Source organism: Chiloscyllium punctatum, chromosome 47 (genome assembly GCF_047496795.1).
Source record: "Chiloscyllium punctatum isolate Juve2018m chromosome 47, sChiPun1.3, whole genome shotgun sequence".
Classification (NCBI taxonomy): domain Eukaryota; kingdom Metazoa; phylum Chordata; class Chondrichthyes; order Orectolobiformes; family Hemiscylliidae; genus Chiloscyllium; species Chiloscyllium punctatum.
The window spans coordinates 44,877,117-44,898,781 of record NC_092785.1 but is presented as its reverse complement, the minus strand read 5'-3'; the positions used below and the strand labels follow the sequence as shown (position 1 = coordinate 44,898,781).

Here is a 21,665-nt window from a genome sequence, read left to right as displayed (position 1 = left end):
CGCGACACAGAGAGAGCGCGACACAGAGAGAGCGCGACACAGAGAGAGCGCGACACAGAGAGAGCGCGACACAGAGAGAGCGCGACACAGAGAGAGAGCGTGACAGAGAGAGAGAGAGCGCGACAGAGAGAGAGCGCGACAGAGAGAGAGAGCGCGACAGAGAGAGAGCGTGACAGAGAGAGAGCGTGACAGAGAGAGAGAGAGCGCGACAGAGAGAGAGCGCGACAGAGAGAGAGAGCGACAGAGAGAGAGAGCGACAGAGAGAGAGAGCGACAGAGAGAGAGAGCGACAGAGAGAGAGAGCGACAGAGAGAGAGAGCGACAGAGAGAGAGAGCGACAGAGAGAGAGAGCGACAGAGAGAGAGAGCGACAGAGAGAGAGAGCGACAGAGAGAGAGAGCGACAGAGAGAGAGAGCGACAGAGAGAGAGAGCGACAGAGAGAGAGCGCGACAGAGAGAGAGCGCGACAGAGAGAGAGCGCGACAGAGAGAGCGCGACAGAGAGAGAGCGCGACAGAGAGAGAGCGCGACAGAGAGAGAGCGCGACAGAGAGAGAGCGCGACAGAGAGAGAGCGCGACAGAGAGAGAGCGCGACAGAGAGAGAGCGCGACAGAGAGAGAGCGCGACAGAGAGAGAGAGAGCGTGACAGAGAGAGAGCGCGACAGAGAGAGAGCGCGACAGAGAGAGAGAGAGCGTGACAGAGAGAGAGCGCGACAGAGAGAGCGCGACAGAGAGAGAGCGCGACAGAGAGAGAGCGCGACAGAGAGAGAGCGCGACAGAGAGAGAGCGCGACAGAGAGAGAGCGCGACAGAGAGAGAGCGCGACAGAGAGAGAGCGCGACAGAGAGAGAGCGCGACACAGAGAGAGCGCGACACAGAGAGAGCGCGACACAGAGAGAGCGCGACACAGAGAGAGCGCGACACAGAGAGAGCGCGACACAGAGAGAGCGCGACACAGAGAGAGCGCGACACAGAGAGAGCGCGACACAGAGAGAGCGCGACACAGAGAGAGCGCGACACAGAGAGAGCGCGACACAGAGAGAGCGCGACACAGAGAGAGCGCGACACAGAGAGAGCGCGACACAGAGAGAGCGCGACACAGAGAGAGCGCGACACAGAGAGAGCGCGACACAGAGAGAGCGCGACACAGAGAGAGCGCGACACAGAGAGAGCGCGACACAGAGAGAGCGCGACACAGAGAGAGCGCGACACAGAGAGAGCGCGACACAGAGAGAGCGCGACACAGAGAGAGCGCGACACAGAGAGAGCGCGACACAGAGAGAGCGCGACACAGAGAGAGCGCGACACAGAGAGAGCGCGACACAGAGAGCGCGCGACACAGAGAGCGCGCGACACAGAGAGCGCGCGACAGAGAGAGAGAGCGCGACAGAGAGAGAGCGTGACAGAGAGAGAGAGAGCGCGACAGAGAGAGAGCGCGACAGAGAGAGAGAGCGACAGAGAGAGAGAGCGACAGAGAGAGAGAGCGACAGAGAGAGAGAGCGACAGAGAGAGAGAGAGCGCGACAGAGAGAGAGCGCGACAGAGAGAGAGCGCGACAGAGAGAGAGCGCGACAGAGAGAGAGCGCGACAGAGGGAGAGCGCGACAGAGGGAGAGCGCGACAGAGGGAGAGCGCGACAGAGGGAGAGCGCGACAGAGGGAGAGCGCGACAGAGAGAGAGCGCGACAGAGAGAGAGCGCGACAGAGAGAGAGCGCGACAGAGAGAGAGCGCGACAGAGAGAGAGCGCGACAGAGAGAGAGCGCGACAGAGAGAGAGCGCGACAGAGAGAGAGCGCGACAGAGAGAGAGCGCGACAGAGAGAGAGCGCGACAGAGAGAGAGAGAGCGTGACAGAGAGAGAGCGCGACAGAGAGAGAGCGCGACAGAGAGAGAGAGCGTGACAGAGAGAGAGAGCGCGACAGAGAGAGCGCGCGACAGAGAGAGCGCGCGACAGAGAGAGCGCGCGACAGAGAGAGAGCGCGACACAGAGAGAGCGCGACACAGAGAGAGCGCGACACAGAGAGAGCGCGACACAGAGAGAGCGCGACACAGAGAGAGCGCGACACAGAGAGAGCGCGACACAGAGAGAGCGCGACACAGAGAGAGCGCGACACAGAGAGAGCGCGACACAGAGAGAGCGCGACACAGAGAGAGCGCGACACAGAGAGAGCGCGACACAGAGAGAGCGCGACACAGAGAGAGCGCGACACAGAGAGAGCGCGACACAGAGAGAGCGCGACACAGAGAGAGCGCGACACAGAGAGAGCGCGACACAGAGAGAGCGCGACACAGAGAGAGCGCGACACAGAGAGAGCGCGACACAGAGAGAGCGCGACACAGAGAGAGCGCGACACAGAGAGAGCGCGACACAGAGAGAGCGCGACACAGAGAGAGCGCGACACAGAGAGCGCGCGACAGAGAGAGAGAGCGCGACAGAGAGAGAGCGTGACAGAGAGAGAGAGAGCGCGACAGAGAGAGAGCGCGACAGAGAGAGAGAGAGCGCGACAGAGAGAGAGCGCGACAGAGAGAGAGCGCGACAGAGAGAGAGCGCGACAGAGAGAGAGCGCGACAGAGAGAGCGCGACAGAGAGAGAGCGCGACAGAGAGAGAGCGCGACAGAGAGAGAGCGCGACAGAGAGAGCGCGACACAGAGAGAGCGCGACACAGAGAGAGCGCGACACAGAGAGAGCGCGACACAGAGAGAGCGCGACACAGAGAGAGCGTGACACAGAGAGCGCGCGACAGAGAGAGAGAGCACGACAGAGAGAGAGCGTGACAGAGAGAGAGAGCGCGACAGAGAGAGAGCGCGACAGAGAGAGAGAGCGACAGAGAGAGAGCGCGACAGAGAGAGAGCGCGACAGAGAGAGAGCGCGACAGAGAGAGAGCGCGACAGAGAGAGCGCGACAGAGAGAGAGCGCGACAGAGAGAGAGCGCGACAGAGAGAGAGAGCGACAGAGAGAGAGAGCGACAGAGAGAGCGCGACAGAGAGAGAGCGCGACAGAGAGAGAGCGCGACAGAGAGAGAGCGCGACAGAGGGAGAGCGCGACAGAGAGAGCGCGACAGAGAGAGAGAGCGCGACAGAGAGAGAGCGCGACAGAGAGAGAGCGCGACAGAGAGAGAGCGCGACAGAGAGAGAGCGCGACAGAGAGAGAGCGCGACAGAGAGAGAGCGCGACAGAGAGAGAGCGCGACAGAGAGAGAGCGCGACAGAGAGAGAGCGCGACAGAGAGAGAGCGCGACAGAGAGAGAGCGACAGAGAGAGAGAGCGACAGAGAGAGCGCGACAGAGAGAGAGCGCGACAGAGAGAGAGCGCGACAGAGAGAGAGCGCGACAGAGAGAGCGCGACAGAGAGAGCGCGACAGAGGGAGAGCGCGACAGAGAGAGAGCGCGACAGAGAGAGAGCGCGACAGAGAGAGAGAGCGACAGAGAGAGCGCGACAGAGAGAGAGCGCGACAGAGAGAGAGCGCGACAGAGAGAGAGCGCGACAGAGAGAGCACGACAGAGGGAGAGCGCGACAGAGAGAGAGCGCGACAGAGAGAGAGAGCGGCAGAGAAAGAGCGCGACAGAGAGAGCGCGACAGAGAGAGAGCGCGACAGAGAGAGAGCGACAGAGCAAGAGCGCGACAGAGAGAGCGCGACAGAGAGAGAGCGCGACAGAGAGAGAGCGCGACAGAGAGAGGGCGCGACAGAGAGAGGGCGCGACAGAGAGAGGGCGCGACAGAGAGAGGGCGCGACAGAGAGAGGGCGCGACAGAGAGAGGGCGCGACAGAGAGAGGGCGCGACAGAGAGAGAGCGCGACAGAGAGAGAGAGCGGCAGAGAGAGAGAGCGGCAGAGAGAGAGAGCGGCAGAGAGAGAGAGCGGCAGAGAGAGAGAGCGGCAGAGAGAGAGAGCGGCAGAGAGAGAGAGCGGCAGAGAGAGAGCGCGACAGAGAGAGAGCGCGACAGAGAGAGAGCGCGACAGAGAGAGAGAGCGACAGAGAGAGAGAGCGACAGAGAGAGAGCGCGACAGAGAGAGAGCGCGACAGAGAGAGAGCGCGACAGAGAGAGAGCGCGACAGAGAGAGAGCGCGACAGAGAGAGAGCGCGACAGAGAGAGAGCGCGACAGAGAGAGAGCGCGACAGAGAGAGAGCGCGACAGAGAGAGAGCGCGACAGAGAGAGAGAGCGACAGAGAGAGAGAGCGACAGAGAGAGAGAGCGACAGAGAGAGAGAGCGACAGAGAGAGAGCGCGACAGAGAGAGAGAGCGCGACAGAGAGAGAGAGCGCGACAGAGAGAGAGCGACAGAGAAAGAGAGCGACAGAGAAAGAGCGCGACAGAGAGAGAGCGCGACAGAGAGAGAGCGCGACAGAGAGAGAGCGCGACAGAGAGAGAGTGACAGAGAGAGAGCGCGACAGAGGGAGAGCGCGACAGAGAGAGAGCGCGACAGAGGGAGAGCGCGACAGAGAGAGAGAGCGACAGAGAGAGAGCGCGACAGAGAGAGAGCGCGACAGAGAGAGAGAGCGACAGAGAGAGAGAGCGACAGAGAGAGAGAGCGCGACAGAGAGAGAGAGCGCGACAGAGAGAGAGAGCGCGACAGAGAGAGAGCGACAGAGAAAGAGCGCGACAGAGAGAGAGCGCGACAGAGAGAGAGCGCGACAGAGAGAGAGTGACAGAGAGAGAGCGCGACAGAGAGAGAGCGCGACAGAGAGAGAGCGCGACAGAGAGAGAGCGCGACAGAGAGAGAGAGCGACAGAGAGAGAGAGCGACAGAGAGAGAGAGCGACAGAGAGAGAGAGCGACAGAGAGAGAGAGCGCGACAGAGAGAGAGAGCGCGACAGAGAGAGAGAGCGCGACAGAGAGAGAGAGCGCGACAGAGAGAGAGAGCGCGACAGAGAGAGAGCGACAGAGAAAGAGCGCGACAGAGAGAGAGCGCGACAGAGAGAGAGCGCGACAGAGAGAGAGCGCGACAGAGAGAGAGTGACAGAGAGAGAGCGCGACAGAGGGAGAGCGCGACAGAGAGAGAGCGCGACAGAGAGAGAGCGCGACAGAGAGAGAGCGCGACAGAGGGAGAGCGCGACAGAGAGAGAGAGCGACAGAGAGAGAGAGCGACAGAGAGAGAGCGCGACAGAGAGAGAGAGCGACAGAGAGAGAGAGCGCGACAGAGAGAGAGAGCGCGACAGAGAGAGAGAGCGCGACAGAGAGAGAGAGCGCGACAGAGAGAGAGCGACAGAGAAAGAGCGCGACAGAGAGAGAGCGCGACAGAGAGAGAGCGCGACAGAGAGAGAGCGCGACAGAGAGAGAGCGCGACAGAGAGAGAGCGCGACAGAGAGAGAGTGACAGAGAGAGAGCGCGACAGAGGGAGAGCGCGACAGAGGGAGAGCGCGACAGAGAGAGAGCGCGACAGAGAGAGAGCGCGACAGAGGGAGAGCGCGACAGAGAGAGAAGGATGCTATGAAACTTGAAAGGGTTCAGAAAAGATTTACAAGGATGTTGCCAGGGTTGGAGGGTTTGAGTTACAGGGAGAGGCTGAACAGGCTGGGGCTGTTTTCCCTGGAGCGTCGGAGTCTGAGGGGTGACCTTATAGAGGTTTATAAAATCATGAGGGACATGGATAGGGTAAATAGGGAAAGTCTTTTCCCTGGGGTTGGGGAGTCCAGAACTAGAGGGGCATAGGTTTAGGGTGAGAGGGGAAAGATATAAAAGGGACCTAAGGGGCAACTTTTTCACCCAGAGGGTGGTACGTGTATGGAATGAGCTGCCAGAGGATGTGGTGGAGGCTGGTACAATTACAGCATTTAAGAGGCATCTGGATGGGTATATGAATAGGAAGGGTTTGGGGGGGATATGGGCCGGGTGCTGGCAGGTGGGACTAGATTGGGTTGGGATATCTGGTCGGTTGGTCCGAAGTGTCTGTACAGAGTCTAAGACAGAGAGAGCGCGACAGAGAGGCAAAGGGAGGAGACCCGCAGGGACAGAGGGTGCAGGTGGGGGGGTGGGGAGAGGGAGGTCTCTGAGATGGGAAAGTGAAGGGGCTGAGCGGGACACGTACCCTTTCATCCTTTGGTCCTGCGACGCATCACCAAGGCAAGAGCGCCGTAGCGAAAGCCCCGCTCCCCAGTTCTCCCCCAGCGATCGAGCGGGTCAAAGACGATGTCCGGCCGAGCTTGCCAGCCGTGTGCGTGTGAGGGGATCTCCAACGCTGTGTCTCTGGGCGTGGGCAGGCAGAGATCTCAGCGTAGGTGCGGCATGGGGGATGGGGGGGGCGGACTCGACTCTTCAGCCTGCGTGCATCCCAACGATCCCGCTGCCGGTAAACGTCTCGTACCTACTGGGGTGCGCCGCGGAACGCAAGCCCACACCCACCCCTCACTCAGGACACCGGAGCACAGATCCTCCACCTGCACGGGAGGGGGGGTGGGGGAAATGGGGAAAACAGACACGTTGGTGGGACATCACCCACCACCATCACCCCCCCTCCCCCCCCCCCAAACACGGACAGACGCTCCCCCCACACCCCCAACACCACCCTGGGGGACAAACGCCCCGTCTCCGAAATACTCCCCAAAATATTTACATGCACACACCCACACACACACACACACACACACACACACACACACACACACACACACACACACAGACACCCACACACACACAGACAGACACACACACACAGACACCCACAGACACACAGACAGACACACACAGACACACAGACACACTCACAGACAGACACACACACACACAGACACACTCACACAGACAGACAGACACACACACAGACACACTCACACAGACACACACACACACACACAGACACACTCACACAGACACACACACACAGACACCCACAGACACACAGACAGACACACACAGACACACAGACACACTCACAGACAGACACACACACACACAGACACACTCACACAGACACACACACACAGACACCCACAGACACACAGACAGACACACACAGACACACAGACACACTCACAGACAGACACACACACACACAGACACACTCACACAGACACACACACACAGACACACAGACAGACACACACACACACACACACACACACAGACACACACACACAGACACCCACAGACACACAGACACACTCACAGACAGACACACACACACACAGACACACTCACACAGACACCCACAGACACACACACACACACACAGACACACTCACACAGACACCCACAGACACACAGACAGACACACACACACACACAGACACCCAACACACACGCAGAACCCACACACAGACACACGCAGACAGACACAGACACACAGACACATGCAAACGCAGACACACACAGACACCCACACACACGCAGACAGACACAGACACACCCACACACAGACACCCACATGCAGGTACACACACGCAGACACACATGCACAAGCAGACACCCACACGCAGGCACACACACAGACACACCCACACACAGACACCCACATGCAGGTACACACACGCAGACACACATGCACAAGCAGACACCCACACGCAGGCACACACACAGACACACCCACATGCAGACACACACACACACACAGGCACATACAGATGCACATGCACACACAGACATACACAGACACACAGATGCACACGCACAGACACTGACTCACATACACAGACACACAGGCACACGTAGACACAAGCACACAGAGTGTGGGGGATTGGTCAGTGTGGGGTCGGAGGGGGAAGGGGATTGGTCGGCTTGGGGGTGAGGGGGGATGGGGATTGGTCAGAGTGGGGGTGAGGGGGTTGGTCAGTGTGGGGGTGAGGGGGGGGAAGTGGATTGGTCAGTGTGGGGGTAAGGGGTGAGGGGGATTGGTCAATGTGGGCGTTGAGGGGGGATGGGGATTAGTCAGTGTGGGGGTGAGGGGGAAGTGGATTGGTCAGTGTGGGGGTGAGGGGAGATGGGGATTGGTCAGTGTGGGGGTGAGGGGGGATGGGGATTGGTCAGTGTGGGGGTAAGGGGTGAGGGGGATTGGTCAATGTGGGCGTTGAGGGGGGATGGGGATTAGTCAGTGTGGGGGTGAGGGGGAAGTGGATTGGTCAGTGTGGGGGTGAGGGGAGATGGGGATTGGTCAGTGTGGGGGTGAGGGGGGATGGGGATTGGTCAGTGTGGGGGTGAGGGGGAAGTGGATTGGTCAGTGTGGGGGTGAGGGGAGATGGGGATTGGTCAGTGTGGGGGTGAGGGGGGACGGGGATTGGTCGGTGTGGGGGTTGAGGGGGGATGGGGATTGGTCAGTGTGGGGGTGAGGGGGGATTGGGGATTGGTCAGTGTGGGGGTGAGGGGGATTGGTCAATGTGGGGGTGAGGGGGGATTGGGGATTGGTCAGTGTGGGGGTGAGGGGGGATTGGTCAGTGTGGGGGTGAGGGGGGACGGGGATTGGTCAGTGTGGGGGTTGAGGGGGGATTGGTCAGTGTGGGGTGAGGGGGGATTGGGGATTGGTCAGTGTGGGGGTGAGGGGGGATTGGTCAGTGTGGGGGTGAGGGGGGACGGGGATTGGTCAGTGTGGGGGTAAGGGGTGAGGGGGATTGGTCAGTGTGGGGGTAAAGGGGGGAGGGGGATTGGTCGGTGTGGGGGTGAGGGGAGATGGGGATTGGTCAGTGTGGGGGTGAGGGGGGACGGGGATTGGTCGGTGTGGGGGTTGAGGGGGGATGGGGATTGGTCAGTGTGGGGGTGAGGGGGGATTGGTCAGTGTGGGGGTGAGGGGGGATGGGGATTGGTCAGTGTGGGGGTGAGGGGGGATTGGTCAGTGTGGGGGTGAGGGGGGATGGGGATTGGTCAGTGTGGGGGTAAGGGGTGAGGGGGATTGGTCAGTGTGGGCGTTGAGGGGGGATGGGGATTAGTCAGTGTGGGGGTTGAGGGGGATTGGTCAGTGTGGGGGTTGAGGGGGGAAGTTGATTGGTCAGTGTGGGGGTGAGGGGGGACGGGGATTGGTCAGTGTGGGGGTTGAGGGGGGATTGGTCAGTATGGGGGTAAGGGGTGAGGGGGATTGGTCAGTGTGGGGGTAAGGGGGGATTGGTCAGTGTGGGGGTGAGGGGGGACGGGGATTGGTCAGTGTGGGGGTTGAGGGGGGATTGGTCAGTGTGGGGTGAGGGGAGATGGGGATTGGTCAGTGTGGGGGTGAGGGGGATTGGTCAGTGTGGGGGTAAGGGGTGAGGGGGATTGGTCAGTGTGGGGGTAAGGGGTGAGGGGGATTGGTCAGTGTGGGGGTGAGGGGGATTGGTCAATGTGGGGGTGAGGGGGGATGGGGATTGGTCAGTGTGGGGGTGAGGGGGGATGGGGATTGGTCAGTGTGGGGGTGAGGGGGAAGTGGATTGGTCAGTGTGGGGGTGAGGGGAGATGGGGATTGGTCAGTGTGGGGGTGAGGGGGGACGGGGATTGGTCGGTGTGGGGGTTGAGGGGGGATGGGGATTGGTCAGTGTGGGGGTGAGGGGGGATTGGGGATTGGTCAGTGTGGGGGTGAGGGGGATTGGTCAATGTGGGGGTGAGGGGGGATTGGGGATTGGTCAGTGTGGGGGTGAGGGGGGATTGGTCAGTGTGGGGGTGAGGGGGGACGGGGATTGGTCAGTGTGGGGGTTGAGGGGGGATTGGTCAGTGTGGGGTGAGGGGGGATTGGGGATTGGTCAGTGTGGGGGTGAGGGGGGATTGGTCAGTGTGGGGGTGAGGGGGGACGGGGATTGGTCAGTGTGGGGGTGAGGGGGGACGGGGATTGGTCAGTGTGGGGGTAAGGGGTGAGGGGGATTGGTCAGTGTGGGGGTAAAGGGGGGAGGGGGATTGGTCGGTGTGGGGGTGAGGGGAGATGGGGATTGGTCAGTGTGGGGGTGAGGGGGGACGGGGATTGGTCGGTGTGGGGGTTGAGGGGGGATGGGGATTGGTCAGTGTGGGGGTGAGGGGGGATTGGTCAGTGTGGGGGTGAGGGGGGATGGGGATTGGTCAGTGTGGGGGTGAGGGGGGATTGGTCAGTGTGGGGGTGAGGGGGGATGGGGATTGGTCAGTGTGGGGGTGAGGGGGGATTGGTCAGTGTGGGGGTTGAGGGGGGAAGTTGATTGGTCAGTGTGGGGGTGAGGGGGGACAGGGATTGGTCAGTGTGGGGGTTGAGGGGGGATTGGTCAGTGTGGGGGTAAGGGGTGAGGGGGATTGGTCAGTGTGGGGGTAAGGGGCGATTGGTCAGTGTGGGGGTGAGGGGGGACGGGGATTGGTCAGTGTGGGGGTTGAGGGGGGATTGGTCAGTGTGGGGTGAGGGGAGATGGGGATTGGTTAGTGTGGGGGTGAGGGGGATTGGTCAGTGTGGGGGTAAGGGGTGAGGGGGATTGGTCAGTGTGGGGGTAAGGGGTGAGGGGGATTGGTCAGTGTGGGGGTGAGGGGGATTGGTCAATGTGGGGGTGAGGGGGGATGGGGATTGGTCAGTGTGGGGGTGAGGGGGGATGGGGATTGGTCAGTGTGGGGGTGAGGGGGAAGTGGATTGGTCAGTGTGGGGGTGAGGGGAGATGGGGATTGGTCAGTGTGGGGGTGAGGGGGGACGGGGATTGGTCGGTGTGGGGGTTGAGGGGGGATGGGGATTGGTCAGTGTGGGGGTGAGGGGGGATTGGGGATTGGTCAGTGTGGGGGTGAGGGGGATTGGTCAATGTGGGGGTGAGGGGGGATTAGGGATTGGTCAGTGTGGGGGTGAGGGGGGATTGGTCAGTGTGGGGGTAAGGGGTGAGGGGGATTGGTCGGTGTGGGGGTGAGGGGAGATGGGGATTGGTCAGTGTGGGGGTGAGGGGGATTGGTCAGTGTGGGGGTGAGGGGGGACGGGGATTGGTCAGTGTGGGGGTTGAGGGGGGATTGGTCAGTGTGGGGTGAGGGGGGATTGGGGATTGGTCAGTGTGGGGGTGAGGGGGGATTGGTCAGTGTGGGGGTGAGGGGGGACGGGGATTGGTCAGTGTGGGGGTTGAGGGGGGATTGGTCAGTGTGGGGGTGAGGGGGGACGGGGATTGGTCAGTGTGGGGGTGAGGGGGGACGGGGATTGGTCAGTGTGGGGGTGAGGGGTGAGGGGGATTGGTCAGTGTGGGGGTAAAGGGGGGAGGGGGATTGGTCGGTGTGGGGGTGAGGGGAGATGGGGATTGGTCAGTGTGGGGGTGAGGGGGGATGGGGATTGGTCGGTGTGGGGGTTGAGGGGGGAGGGGGATTGGTCGGTGTGGGGGTGAGGGGGGACGGGGATTGGTCGGTGTGGGGGTTGAGGGGGGATGGGGATTGGTCAGTGTGGGGGTGAGGGGGGATTGGTCAGTGTGGGGGTGAGGGGGGATGGGGATTGGTCAGTGTGGGGGTGAGGGGGGATTGGTCAGTGTGGGGGTGAGGGGGGATTGGTCAGTGTGGGGGTGAGGGGGGATGGGGATTGGTCAGTGTGGGGGTGAGGGGGGATTGGTCAGTGTGGGGGTGAGGGGGGATGGGGATTGGTCAGTGTGGGGGTGAGGGGGGATTGGTCAGTGTGGGGGTGAGGGGGGATGGGGATTGGTCAGTGTGGGGGTGAGGGGAGATAGGGATTGGTCCGTGGGTTCAATGCTGGCCACACCCCCCCCCTCCCATTCCCGCGTGCCCCTAACGGCTGTAACGGTTATTTTTACCTGCCGTCCCCCCGCGCGCGTCGCGAGCTCCCAGCGACCACCGGCTCACACTGCGCAGGCGTCCGCTGGATCCGCCCGTTTCCGGCCAGGAAGAGGCGTCGATAACAGGGACGCACTTACGTCACTGTGCACGGCAGATGGGCGGGGTTTAAAACGTCCCCGCCCACCCTAACAAAAATCACCAGGGCCAACTCCCAGAGTGCACCTGGAGCAATGAGGGGTATATCCAACTCCCAGAGTGCACCTGGAGCAATGAGGGGTATATCCAACTCCCAGAGTGCACCTGGAGCAATGAGGGGTATATCCAACTCCCAGAGTGCACCTGGAGCAATGAGGGGTATATCCAACTCCCAGAGTGCACCTGGAGCAATGAGGGGTATATCCAACTCCCAGAGTGCACCTGGAATAATGAGGGGTATATCCAACTCCCAGAGTGCACCTGGAGCAATGAGGGGTAAATCCAACTCCCAGAGTGCACCTGGAGCAATGAGGGGTATATCCAACTCCCAGAGTGCACATGGAATAATGAGGGGTATATCCAACTCCCAGAGTGTACCTGGAATAATGAGGTGTATATCCAACTCCCAGAGTGGACCTGGAGTAATGAGGTTTGTATCCAACTCCCAGAGTGTACCTGGAGCAACGAGGGGTATATCCAACTCCCAGAGTGCACCTGGAGTAATGAGGGGTATATCCAACTCCCAGAGTGCACCTGGAGTAAGGAGGGGTATATCCAACTCCCAGAGTGCACCTGGAGTAATCAGAGGTATATCCAACTCCCAGAGTGCACCTGGAGCAATGAGGGGTATATCCAACTCCCAGAGTGCACCTGGAGTAATGAGAGGTATATCCAACTCCCAGAGTGCACCTGGAGTAATGAGAGGTATATCCAACTCCCAGAGTGCACCTGGAGCAATGAGGGGTATATCCAACTCCCAGAGTGCACCTGGAGCAATGAGGGGTATATCCAACTCCCAGAGTGCACCTGGAGCAATGAGGGGTATATCCAACTCCCAGAGTGCACCTGGAGCAATCAGGGGTATATCCAACTCCCAGAGTACACATGGAGCAATGAGGGGTATATCCAACTCCCAGAGTACACCTGGAATAATGAGGGGTATATCCAACTCCCAGAGTGCACCTGGAATAATGAGGGGTATATCCAACTCCCAGAGTGCACCTGGAGTAATGAGGGGTATATCCAACTCCCAGAGTGCACCTGGAGTAATGAGGGGTATATCCAACTCCCAGAGTGCACCTGGAGCAATGAGGGGTATATCCAACTCCCAGAGTGCACCTGGAATAATGAGGGGTATATCCAACACCCAGAGTGCACCTGGAGCAATGAGGGGTATGTCCAACTCCCAGAGTACACATGGAGCAATGAGGGGTATATCCAACTCCCAGAGTGCACATGGAGCAATGAGGGGTATATCGAACTCCCAGAGTGCACCTGGAGCAATGAGGGATTTATCCAACTCCCAGAGTGCACCTGGAGCAATGAGGGGTATATCCAACTCCCAGAGTGCACCTGGAGTAATGAGGGGTATATCCAACTCCCAGAGTGTACCTGGAGCAACGAGGGGTATATCCAACTCCCAGAGTGTACCTGGAGCAACGAGGGGTATATCCAACTCCCAGAGTGCACCTGGAGCAACGAGGGGTATATCCAACTCCCAGAGTGTACCTGGAGCAACGAGGGGTATATCCAACTCCCAGAGTGCACCTGGAGTAATGAGGGGTATATCCAACTCCCAGAGTGCACCTGGAGTAATGAGGGGTATATCCAACTCCCAGAGTGTACCTGGAGCAATGAGGGGTATATCCAACTCCCAGAGTGTACCTGGAATAATGAGGTGTATATCCAACTCCCAGAGTGGACCTGGAGTAATGAGGTGTGTATCCAACTCCCAGAGTGTACCTGGAGTAACGAGGGGTATATCCATCTCCCAGAGTGCACCTGGAGTAATGAGGGGTATATCCAACTCCCAGAGTGCACGTGGAATAATGATGGGCTTCCTCAACTCCCAGAGTGCACCTGGATTAATGAGGGGTGTCCCCAACTCCCAGAGTGCACCTGGAGTAATGAGGGGTATCCCCAACTCCCAGAGTGCACCTGGAGTAATGAGGGGTATATCCAACTCCCAGAGTGCACATGGAGTAATGAGGGGTGTCCCCCAACTCCCAGAGTGCACCTGGAGTAATGAGGGGTATATCCAACTCCCAGAGTGCACATGGAATAATGAGGGGTATATTCAACTCCCAGAGTGCACCTGGAGCAATGAGGGATTTATCGAACTCCCAGAGTGCACCTGGAGCAATGAGGGGTATATCCAACTCCCAGTGTGTACCTGGAGCAATGAGGGGTATATCCAACTCCCAGAGTGTACCTGGAATAATGAGGTGTATATCCAACTCCCAGAGTGGACCTGGAGTAATGAGGTTTGTATCCAACTCCCAGAGTGTACCTGGAGCAACGAGGGGTATATCCAACTCCCAGAGTGCACCTGGAGTAATGAGGGGTATATCCAACTCCCAGAGTGCACCTGGAGTAAGGAGGGGTATATCCAACTCCCAGAGTGCACCTGGAGTAATCAGAGGTATATCCAACTCCCAGAGTGCACCTGGAGCAATGAGGGGTATATCCAACTCCCAGAGTGCACCTGGAGTAATGAGAGGTATATCCAACTCCCAGAGTGCACCTGGAGCAATGAGGGGTATATCCAACTCCCAGAGTGCACCTGGAGTAATGAGAGGTATATCCAACTCCCAGAGTGCACCTGGAGTAATGAGAGGTATATCCAACTCCCAGAGTGCACCTGGAGCAATGAGGGGTATATCCAACTCCCAGAGTGCACCTGGAGCAATGAGGGGTATATCCAACTCCCAGAGTGCACCTGGAGCAATCAGGGGTATATCCAACTCCCAGAGTACACATGGAGCAATGAGGGGTATATCCAACTCCCAGAGTACACCTGGAATAATGAGGGGTATATCCAACTCCCAGAGTGCACCTGGAATAATGAGGGGTATATCCAACTCCCAGAGTGCACCTGGAGTAATGAGGGGTATATCCAACTCCCAGAGTGCACCTGGAGTAATGAGGGGTATATCCAACTCCCAGAGTGCACCTGGAGCAATGAGGGGTATATCCAACTCCCAGAGTGCACCTGGAATAATGAGGGGTATATCCAACACCCAGAGTGCACCTGGAGCAATGAGGGGTATGTCCAACTCCCAGAGTACACATGGAGCAATGAGGGGTATATCCAACTCCCAGAGTGCACATGGAGCAATGAGGGGTATATCCAACTCCCAGAGTGCACCTGGAGCAATGAGGGATTTATCCAACTCCCAGAGTGCACCTGGAGCAATGAGGGGTATATCCAACTCCCAGAGTGCACCTGGAGTAATGAGGGGTATATCCAACTCCCAGAGTGTACCTGGAGCAACGAGGGGTATATCCAACTCCCAGAGTGCACCTGGAGTAATGAGGGGTATATCCAACTCCCAGAGTGCACCTGGAGTAATGAGGGGTATATCCAACTCCCAGAGTGTACCTGGAGCAATGAGGGGTATATCCAACTCCCAGAGTGTACCTGGAATAATGAGGTGTATATCCAACTCCCAGAGTGGACCTGGAGTAATGAGGTGTGTATCCAACTCCCAGAGTGTACCTGGAGTAACGAGGGGTATATCCATCTCCCAGAGTGCACCTGGAGTAATGAGGGGTATATCCAACTCCCAGAGTGCACCTGGAATAATGATGGGCTTCCTCAACTCCCAGAGTGCACCTGGATTAATGAGGGGTGTCCCCAACTCCCAGAGTGCACCTGGAGTAATGAGGGGTATCCCCAACTCCCAGAGTGCACCTGGAGTAATGAGGGGTATATCCAACTCCCAGAGTGCACATGGAGTAATGAGGGGTGTCCCCCAACTCCCAGAGTGCACCTGGAGTAATGAGGGGTATATCCAACTCCCAGAGTGCACCTGGAATAATGAGGTGTATATCCAACTCCCAGAGTGCACCTGGAGCAATGAGGGTTATATCCAACTCCCAGAGTGCACCTGGAGTAATGAGGGGGATACCGAACTCCCAGAGTGCACCTGGAGCAATGAGGGGTATATCCAACTCCCAGAGTGTACCTGGAGCAATGAGGGGTATACCCAACTCCCAGAGTGCACCTGGAGTAATGAGGGGTATATCCAACTCCCAGAGTGCACCTGGAATAATGATGGGTATATCGAACTCCCAGAGTGCACCTGGAGCAGTGAGAGGTATATCGAACTCCCAGAGTGTACCTGGAGTAATGAGGGAACTCCCAGACTCCCAGACTAAACCTGGAATAATGAAGAGAAACACTACACTGAGAGTATATCTGAGTAATGTGGGAACCGCAGTCTTGGAGTAAACTCCCCTAGAGTAAACCTGGAGTAATGGAAATTCTCTAATCCCAGAGTAAACCTGGAGTAATGGAAATTTTCTAATCCAAGAGTAAACCTGGAATAATGGAAATTTTCTAATCCCAGAGTAATCCTGGAGTAATGGGGAGGCTGTAATCCCAGAGTAATCCTGGAGTAATGGGGAATCTGTAATCCCAGAGTAATCCTGGAGTAATGGGGAGACTGTAATCCCAGAGTAAACTTGGAGTAATGGGGAGACTGTAATTCCAGAGTAATCCTGGAGTAATGGGGAGACCGTAATCCCAGAGTAAACCTGGAGAAATGGGGAGACTGTAATCCCAGAGTAAACCTGGAGTAATGGGGAGACTGTAAACCCAGAGTAAACCTGGAGTAATGGGGAGACTGTAATTCCAGAGTAATCCTGGAGTAATGAGGAGACTGTAATCCCAGAGTAAACCAAGAGTAATGGGGAGACTTTAATCCCAGAGTAATCCTGGAGTAATGGGTGCTCTGTAATCCCAGAATAAACCTGGAGTAATGGGGAGTCTGTAATCCCAGAGTAAACCTGGAGTAATGAGGTGTCTGTAATCCCAGAGTAAACCTGGAGTAATGGGGAAGCTGTAATCTCAGAGTAAACCTGGAGAAATGGAGAGACTGTAATCCCTGAGTAAACCTGGAGTAATGGGGATACTGGAATCCCAGAGTAATCCTGGAGTAATGAGGAGACTGTAATCCCAGAGTAATCCTGGCGTAATGGGGAGACTGTAATCCCAGAGTAATCCTGGGGTAATGGGGAGACTGTAATCCCAGAGTAAACCTGGAGTAATGAGGAGACTGTAATCCCAGAGTAATCCTGGAGTAATGGGGAGACTGTAATCCTGGAGTAATGATGAGTCTGTAATCCCAGAGTAATCCTGGAGTAATGGGGAGACTGTAATCCCAGAGTAATCCTGGAGTAATGGGGAGACTATAATCCCACAGTAATCCTGGAGTAATACATGGTCTGTAATCCCAGAATAAACCTGGAGTAATGGGGAGACTGTAATCCCAGAGTAAACCTGGAGTAATGAGGAGACTGTAATCCCAGAGTAATCCTGGAGTAATGGGGAGTCTGTAATCCCAGAGTAAACCTGGAGTAATGGGGAGACTGTAATCCCAGAGTAAACCTGGAGTAATGCGGAGACTGTAATCCCAGAGTAAACCTGGAGTAATGGGGAGTCTGTAATCCCAGAGTAATCCTGGAGTAATGGGGAGTCTGTAATCTCAGAGTAAACCTGGAGAAATGGGGAGACTGTAATCCCAGAGTAAACCTGGAGTAATGGGGAGACTGTAATCCCAGAATAATCCTGGAGTAATGGGGAGACTGTAATCCCAGAGTAAACCTGGAGTAATGAGGAGACTGTAATCCCAGAGTAAACCTGGAGTAATGGGGAGTCTGTAATCCCAGAGTAATCCTGGAGTAATGGGGAGACTGTAATCCTGGAGTAATGATGAGTCTGTAATCCCAGAGTAATCCTGGAGTAATGGGGAGACTGTAATCCCAGAGTAATCCTGGAGTAATGAGGAGACTGTAATCCCAGAGTAAACCAAGAGTAATGGGGAGACTATAATCCCACAGTAATCCTGGAGTAATAGGTGGTCTGTAATCCCAGAATAAACCTGGAGTAATGGGGAGACTGTAATCCCAGAGTAAACCTGGAGTAATGGGGAGACTGTAATCCCAGAGTAAACCTGGAGAAATGGAGAGACTGTAATCCCAGAGTAAACCTGGAGTAATGAGGTGCCTGTAATCCCAGAGTAATCCTGGAGTAATGGGGAGACTGTAATCCCAGAATAATCCTGGAGTAATGGGGAGACTGTAATTCCAGAGTAATCCTGGAGTAATGGGGAGACTGTAATCCCAGAATAATCCTGGAGTAATGGGGAGACTGTAATTCCAGAGTAATCCTGGAGCAATGGGGAGACTGTAATCCCAGAATAATCCTGGAGTAATGGGGAGACTGTAATTCCAGAGTAATCCTGGAGTAATGGGGAGACTGTAATCCTAGAGTAAACCTGGAGTAATGGGGAGACTGTAATCCCAGAGTAAACCTGGAGTAATGAGGTGTCTGTATTCCCAGAATAATCCTGGAGTAATGGGGAGACTGTAATCCCAGAGTAATCCTGGAGTAATGGGGAGACTGTAATCCCAGAGTAAACCTGGAGTAACGAGGAGACTGCAATCCCAGAGTAAACCTAGAGTAATGGGGAGACTGTAATCCCAGAGTAAACCTGGAGTAATGGGGAGACTGTAATCCCAGAGTAAACCTGGAGTAATGTGGAGACTGTAATCCAAGAGTAAACCTGGAGAAATGGGGAGACTGTAATCCCAGAGTAAACCTGGAGTAATGGGGAGACTGTAATCCCAGAGTAAACCTGGAGTAATGGGGAGACTGTAATCCCAGAGTAAACCTGGAGTAATGGGGAGACTGTAATCCCAGAGTAAACCTGGAGTAATGGGGAGACTGTAATCCCAGAGTAAACCTGGAGAAATGGGGAGACTGTAATCCCAGAGTAAACCTGAAGTAACGAGGTGTCTGTAATCCCAGAGTAAACCTGGAGTAATGGGGAGACTGTAATCCCAGAGTAAACCTGGAGTAATGGGGAGACTGTATTCCCAGAGTAAACCTGGAGTAATGGGGAGACTGTAATCCCAGAGTAAACCTGGAGTAATGAGGAGACTGTAACCCCGGAGTAATCCTGGAGTAATGGGGAGACTGTAATCCCAGAGTAAACCTGGAGTAATGGGGAGACTGTAATCCCAGAGTAAACCTGGAGTAATGGGGAGACTGTAATCCCAGAGTAATCCTGGAGTAATGGGGAGACTGTAATCCCAGAGTAAACCTGGAGTAATGAGGAAACTGTAATCCCAGAGTAAACCTGGAGTAATGGGGAGACTGTAATCCCAGAGTAAACCTGGAGTAATGGGGAGACTGTAACTCCGGAGTAATCCTGGAGTAATGGGGAGACTGTAATCCCAGAGTAAACCTGGAGTAATGGGGAGACTGTAATCCCAGAGTAAACCTGGAGTAATGGGGAGACTGTAATCCCAGAGTAATCCTGGAGTAATGGGGAGACTGTAATCCCAGAGTAAACTTGGAGTAATGAGGAGACTGTAATCCCAGAGTAAACCTGGAGTAATGGGGAGACTGTAATCCCAGAGTAAACCTGGAGTAATGGGGAGACTGTAATCCCAGAGTAATCCTGGAGTAATGGGGAGACTGTAATCCCAGAGTAAACCTGGAGTAATGGGGAGACTGTAATCCCAGAGTAAACCTGGAGTAATGGGGAGACTGTAATCCCAGAGTAAACCTGGAGTAATGGGGAGACTGTAATCCCAGAGTAAACCTGGAGTAATGGGGAGACTGTAATCCCAGAGTAAACCTGGAGAAATGGGGAGACTGTAATCCCAGAGTAAACCTGGAGTAACGAGGTGTCTGTAATCCCAGAGTAATCCTGGAGTAATGGGGAGACTGTAATCCCAGAGTAATCCTGGAGTAATACATGGTCTGTAATCCCAGAGTAAACCTGGAGTAATGGGGAGACTGTAATCCCAGAGTAAACCTGGAGTAATGGGGAGACTGTAATCCCAGAGTAAACCTGGAGTAATGGGAAGACTGTAATCCCAGAGTAATCCTGGAGTAATGGGGAGACTGTAATCCCAGAGTAATCCTGGAGTAATGGGGAGACTGTAATCCCAGAGTAATCCTGGAGTAATGGGGAGACTGTAATCCCAGAGTAAACCTGGAGTAATGGGGAGACTGTAATCCCAGAGTAATCCTGGACTAATGGGGAGACTGTAATCCCAGAGTAATCCTGGAGTAATGGGGAGACTGTAATCCCAGAGTAAACCTGGAGTAATGGGGAGACTGTAATCCCAGAGTAATCCTGGACTAATGGGGAGACTGTAATCCCAGAGTAAACCTGGAGAAATGGGGAGACTGTAATCCCAGAGTAAACCTGGAGTAATGGGGAGACTGTAATCCCAGAGTAAACCTGGAGTAATGGGGAGACTGTAATCCCAGAGTAAACCTGGAGTAATGGGGAGACTGTAATCCCAGAGTAAACCTGGAGTAATGGGGAGACTGTAATCCCAGAGTAAACCTGGAGAAATGGGGAGACTGTAATCCCAGAGTAAACCTGGAGTAATGAGGAGACTGTAAACCCAGAGTAAACCTGGAGTAATGGGGAGACTGTAATCCCAGAGTAATCCTGGAGTAATGGTGAGACTGTAATCCCAGAGTAATCCTGGAGTAATGGGGAGACTGTAATCCCAGAGTAAACCTGGAGTAATGAGGAGACTGTAATCCCAGAGTAAACCTGGAGTAATGGGGAGACTGTAATCCCAGAGTAATCCTGGAGTAATGGGGAGACTGTAATCCCAGAGTAATCCTGGAGTAATGGGGAGACTGTAATCCCAGAGTAATCCTGGAGTAATGGGGAGACTGTAATCCCAGAGTAATCCTGGAGTAATGAGGAGACTGTAATCCCAGAGTAAACCTGGAGTAATGGGGAGACTGTAATCCCAGAGTAATCCTGGAGTAATGGGGAGACTGTAATCCCAGAGTAATCCTGGAGAAATGGGGAGTTGCAGTTCCGGATACCTGAAAGACAATGTAGTTTTGATTTGAAGTAATGTTTCCTATGTGGTGCTGGTCTTGTGACTGACGATATGGGCACAGCAGGATCCCACTAACGGTCATGGCATGATGACCAGTTAGACTGGTTTTGTGTCACAGTCTGAGGTGTCACATTGGCCAGTATACTGAGGGGGAAGACCCCTACTCCTCTCTGAGTCTCTGACGTCCCGCTGCACTACCCTCGGTCTCAGGTTAACGCTCCGACGGTGCGATGTAATGGGGGCCCCATTCTCTCCCACCCTCTCCTCTCTGCTCCACTCCCTCATATTTCCTCCCCTCTTCACCCTTCTCTTCCCCTTCCCACGTCCCTCTCCCTCCTCAATCCTCATTCTCCCCCCCCCCAGTCCGTCCCTCTTCCCCCCCCCTCCGTCCCCACTCCCTTCCTGCCTCCTGCTCTGTTCGCAACCTCTCAGACCCTTCTGTCTCCACCAGTCCCACTCCTCTCCCCCCACCACTCTCTCCTTCTCACCCTCTCCTCTATCCTCCTCTCCTCTCGCCCCCTCCTCCCTTGCCATCCCCCTCCCCTCTCTCTCTCGCTCTCCCTCTCTCTGTCCCCTCTCTATTGCATCAGTGTTCACTGAGGAGAGGAACGTGATGAATCTTGAGATTAGAGATAGAAGTTTGATTAGTCTGGATCATGTTGGCATAAGTAGGGAAGATTTGTTGGGTATGCTAGAGGTTATTAAGGTGGACAAATCCCCAGGACCAGATGGGATCTCTCCCAGGTTGCTGAGGGAGGCGAGAGGGGAAATAGCTGGGGGGCCCTGACAGATATCTTTGTGGCATCCTTAAATACAGGTGAGGTGCTGGAGGACTGGAATGTTCCTCATGTTGTCCCCCAGTACAAGGGTCATAGGGATATTCCGGTTAACGACAGACCAGTGAGCCTGACGTCGGTGGTGGGGAAGTTGCTGGAGAGGGTACTGAGAGATAGGATCTATGTATATTTGGAAAGGAATGAGCTTATCGGTGATGGGCAA

General features: G+C 55.8%; 1 pseudogene; it reads right to left on the bottom strand.

Annotated features, from left to right (window-relative positions):
* LOC140468620 (upstream stimulatory factor 1-like) overlaps positions 1–11,710 on the bottom strand; it is an 84,150-nt pseudogene extending 72,440 nt beyond the window's left edge.
* Between the last annotated feature and the right edge of the window lie 9,955 nt (positions 11,711–21,665).